At 37.3% G+C, this 5,506-nt stretch overlaps 1 pseudogene; it reads left to right on the forward strand.

The window, feature by feature from the left end:
• The first annotated feature begins 4,565 nt into the window (after positions 1-4,565).
• Positions 4,566-5,155, forward strand: LOC130868454 (high mobility group protein B1-like; annotated as a pseudogene).
• Positions 5,156-5,506: the final 351 nt, after the last annotated feature.

A 5,506-nucleotide genomic window follows, 5' to 3' on the forward strand; every position in this document is an offset into this window, starting at 1 on the left:
CACAACAAGAATTTTGAAACTAACCTAAAATGGAAAGATTCCATCCCTTTATGTCTTGTGGCATTTTTAATTCAAGGCTGCACAGTGCTGTTGTATAGAGGCAGTTTCATGTGTTGTAAGGTCAGATATCTTGTATTCAAATGTAGCCTTCTGTGAGACAATATGCTATTCACTACATTTCTCCATTTGCTCATTTGAAAATGCAGGTGATAATTTCCGTGCCTACTTTAGAGATTGTAATGAATTTGAAAGGGTGAAGATATAAATATATGTTTAGAGTGTTTCTGGGTGTGAATGAGCACTGAAATAATGTAGAGCTAGCTGTTATTAATATACCAGAACTTATGTAGCAATTCCATACAACTAGGTATGTATCACAGGAATAATGACTGCATTTTAAATTGTGCATTTTTAAATTTGAGAACAGTCTTTGGACAGTCTTCTCTACAGAGTTATGGTTCACAAGTTATGCAGTGGCCTTACAAATTATTCCCTATTTACTATAATAAACCAAACAACTTTATAACAAAAGAACTCACTCTTTTTGCACCACTCCTCTTTTTTGAATTCATATACTAGTTAGTATTCATCATAGCTACAAAAGCAAACCTTCTGGAAATCTTTGAAACACCATCTAGTCCATCTTTTATACAAATTTTGCTGCTCAGAATATTAACAAAACCACACTAAAGAATACTGTCCACATCTTGCACTTGTAATTGTTTTTCCCATGCCTTGCAGAGCTCCCTCTTTCTGCTTGCAATTAAAAAATATCATTCTTGGGCAAAATGGAAAGCGAGGTTAAAGAGCAAGGAGACAAAAGCAGGGAGGTAATACATCAACTGGCACTGGTTGGCAATACTACACAGTGACAAGATGATGATCTACTTCAAAAATCTTACGTCAATCCTGACATTGAACCACATCCCACAGAACTGAGATGAGAACCAAAGAATTAGACTTAAACACACCTTGGGAATTGTCCCTTTAATACTTTCTTATTCAATTGACAGAGAAACTGAAGCCCAAGATGAAATTCAATGACCAACTACTAAATCTGTGAGAAGAGATTTATGTAGTTCACTTTCATTTCCTCAGCCTCTATTTGTACCAGACACCATATTTAATATGTTATATTTAAAAATATTTTTTATTGATTTTTATTGAGCACTGCATTTTTCTCTGCTCCCTTCCCTGCCCCTCCCTTCCCCTTCAACCCTCCCACCAAGGTCCCCACTCTCCCAATTTACTCAAGAGATCTTATCTTTTTCTACTTCCCATGTAGATTAGATCTATGTAAGTCTTTCTTAGGGTCCTCATTGTTGTCTAGGTTCTCTGGGATGGTAATTTGTGGACTGGTTTTCCTTGCTTTATGCTTAAAAACTACTTATGAGTACATGTGATAGTTGATTTTTATCTGTTTTATTTCACCTAATTTTCAAGACATCCATTTAAGACAGGTGCTGAAAAGAAAAGTCAAAGTATACTCACCTAATAGAAAAACAAATGGTATTCATAGATGTTAAAAGACATAACTTAAGCCATTCAGTCATCACTAAGACTTATTTACAGAGAAATACACTCTCAATCACACATATTGTGTCAATGATAAAATAATACAGACCAAAAAATCATGTTATATGGGTGTTTCTTGACCAAGGAAACATATCTTGTGAGTGTCTATGTTTTGTGGTGTTCACCAGAGAAGGTTGCTCAGACATGGATTTAAGCCCATAGAAAGTATTTGTTATCTGACCTCTGAATACACTGGGTGTCTGGGATCCTAGTGTAGTCCCGAGCCTTTCTCAAGATTAGTTTTTAAGCACAAAATCTTTGTCCTGGGATGGCATATTTTAGTTAACAAGAGCGGTGAGTCAGAGGCAGAACTACAAAAGCCAAAAACAAGGTTAGTACATTTAGAGACTTTTCCATTAACTGTGGACTTTGATGGATTAGGTCTTTGTTTTCATTTTTGGCAGGTGATGCTGGCTACATACTGAGTATTAATCTTATAATTTGTTGTGTGTGTCACACCAACAGCAACTAATAGAGAGCTACTGATTGCAGAGATACTGATATAGTTTCTACCATTAACATATAGTCACTGACCATGCTCTTCATTTTTAGCTCTGTTATTTTGCAATTCTTGATTATTTTGTATACTTGATGTTTTTCAAAACAGAGTTTCTCTGTAGTCCTGACTATCCTAGAACGTGAATGGCAATCTGAATGGCACTTCCATCATGGAGTCAGTTGTACTGAGGTCTGGAAGCCTATTAAGGTCTGGGGCCCTGTTGCATTCTGGAGAAAGTAATTTACATAGGACTTAAAATTCATACCTGCCAACTACACCACTGAACAAAGTTTATTAATGTTGCCTTTTCTTATTTATAAAAGTCAGGAGCCTTTTAAAACCATGTTGATGTGTATCAGAAATTACAATGCTAACCTCGGAATTCTAAAAGTATGTTCCAGGGGCTACTTGTTCTAGAACCGCCTGGAAAGCTAGCTAACATCAAAATGCCTGTCCATAGTTCAGGCCTAGTGAATTAGAATCTCGCCGAAGGTAGTTCATCAAGAGAAAGAGACTGGTAGTCTGTATACTTGACAAGTATGCCAACACTATAATTAACTCGAAAGTATGAAATTTCTTACCTTAGGCAAAAAAAAAAAAAAAAAAAACCTGCTGCTACATTTCCCAAGAATATCTGAGAAGATCAACCTAAGACTCAATCATATATTGATATATGAAACATTTGCTGCTTATATAAGCGTGTGAGAGAGGATAGTTTGAGAAAGGCTTTAAAAAAGGATCTTATCTGCATATCAGGTTATTTTGACCTCACTCTGTACATAGGCTGGCCCCAAACTTGAAATCTTATTTCAACTTCCCAAGTACTGGATTTATAAGAATGTATGCCTGCCCTTTATCCCAAAATTTTACATCTGTTATTTAAGAATTAATTCCTTAATTTAGGGATTATATACTGATTAATCAGGCACTGTTTATAGAGCTATGTTCACAATGATATACAATAAATAGTAGCTGCAGTGAAGTTTAGCAACAGAATAGTATGGTAGCTATTTTGAAAGAATGGGCTTTTAGGAATAAGAGGCAATATGTGGCAAAGGAAACAAGGCTGATCTAATGAACAACAAGAAAAATGTTTCTTGAAAAGTATAGAATATCATCACTATATAAATTAAAATTATTCTGCCAAACAGTTAAAATTATAAAGAAGACTTAGATTAACATTTATTAAGTTTATTAACCCATGAACTTTATATGCATAAAACTCATGTTGACTATCTTACAATCTATACCTCCAGAAAAATTTCAAATGTGATTCTTCAAATTATATACCTCATTTCAATCTCTAACCTCTCATTTGCCCTTCTACATACACATATTCTAAAGAAGCTCTAAAAGCAGAGTTGTGTGGAGAAAATGAAGATCTGACACACATGATAATTACAACTGTGATACTCTTGGGGGGAAAATTCTTCCCCTCCTTGGGTCTCAGTTCCCAGATTAATAATGCAGGAATGGGGTCTAGCTCTCACAACACTACCATCTAGTTAAGGTCTCTCTCTTGTGTGATGGTGAATGCCCTAGGGTGCCAGCTCTATGTGCCATGCTGGAAGTGTTAACACTAAGGACAGAGTCATACTTGGAAACCTCTAAGCAAGCAGGATTATTTGGTATTCATGAGTCACCACACTCCACAGCAAAGAGGGCCACTCTCAGCAATTCCAGAAATAAAAAAAGAATGAGAGACGAGTCTCAGGATAGGATCTCTAACTTCTAGATGATAAGAAAGCAGACACTTGAGCCCAAAAGCAAATCTTTTTTTTTACTAATAAAAAAAATTGTATTTACTTAGAAGCATTCAGAATGTCAACAAAACAGCTGCAATTTTTTTTTCAATTACAAAGTGGTATTCAGTTAACAGAACAACAATTATTTTCGTATAAGCTGCATCAGAGACAACTGAAGATGGAAAAAAAAAAAAAACACAGCACTCGGGAGGCCGAGGCAGGCGGATCTCTGTGAGTTCGAGACCAGCCTGGTCTACGGAGCTAGTTCCAGGACAGGCTCCAAAGCCACAGAGAAACCCTGTCTCGAAAAAAAACAAAAAAAAAAAAACAAAAAAAACAAAAAACAAAAACAAAAACAAAACAAAACAAAACCCAAAAAAACTACCGTCCCCATATATACCTAATTTGTGCTGTGCACCAACAAGAACCTGCTTTAAATTTCCATGCCAATTTACAACCCCCAGACTGTACCAGGCAAGGTTAGTGGCTATTGAAAATATCACTAGGGCAGAGCTATCTAAAGACACATTCGGTAGTGTGTTAACTATACAAAAAAAGACACTGTACAGTTTAAAAACAAATCTTACACAGCCTTACATTTCAATTTTTTTCTTTAAAAGGAGTGAGTTGTGTACAGGGGGGTTAAATGCTTTATAGACAAGAAAAAAAACTGCGCTAGAACCAACTTATTCATCATCGTCATCTTCCTCTTCTTCCTCCTTCTCTTCATCCTCTTCAAGAGCCGGACGGGCACTGGGCGACTCTGTGCCTCGCGGACGAAAATCAACTAAACATGGGCAAAGGAGATCCTAAGAAGCCGAGAGGCAAAATGTCCTCGTATGCATTCTTTGTGCAAACTTGCCGGGAGGAACACAAGAAGAAGCACCCGGATGCTTCTGTCAACTTCTCAGGGTTCTCCAAGAAGTGCTCAGAAAAGTGGAAGACCATGTCTGCTAAAGAATAGGGGAAATTTGAAGACATGGCCAAGGCTGACAAGGCTCGTTATGAAAGAGAAATGAAAACCTACATTCCCCCCAAAGGGGAGACCAAAAAGAAGTTCAAGGACCCCAATGCACCCAAGAGGCCTCCTTCGGCCTTCTTCTTGTTCTGTTCTGAGTATCGCCCCAAAATCAAAGGAGAACACCCTGGCTTATCCATTGGTGATGTTGCAAAGAAACTGGGAGAGATGTGGAACAACACTGCTGCAGATGACAAGCAGCCCTATGAAAAGAAGGTTGCCAAGCTGAAGGAGAAGTACGAAAAGGATATTGCTGCTTACAGAGCTAAAGGAAAACCCGATGCAGCGAAAAAGGGGGTGGCCAAAAGCAAATCTTAATGTATGATGGCCACCTGAAACAAATCAGCCTAACAACGCTGTGTATGCATGCCATTATATAAGCAACCAGAAGGAATCGATACTACTAGAGATGTGATCTTCAGTCTGTACCAAGTGCTTCAAAGAAACACACACACACACACACACACACACACACACACACGTTTCATTGGACAGACTTAGGAGATATCCCTCCACTCAGTTATACCATAGCTATTTATTCATTAATTACCATTAATTACTTCAGCCTGGGAATTGTTTGGTGTCCTGAAACTACAACACTGAATGAGACACACAAGTCCTATTGTTGTAAACATACATCAGACATAGAAAATTAATAATTAATCACAT

This window comes from Chionomys nivalis, chromosome X (genome assembly GCF_950005125.1).
Source record: "Chionomys nivalis chromosome X, mChiNiv1.1, whole genome shotgun sequence".
NCBI classification, from domain to species: domain Eukaryota; kingdom Metazoa; phylum Chordata; class Mammalia; order Rodentia; family Cricetidae; genus Chionomys; species Chionomys nivalis.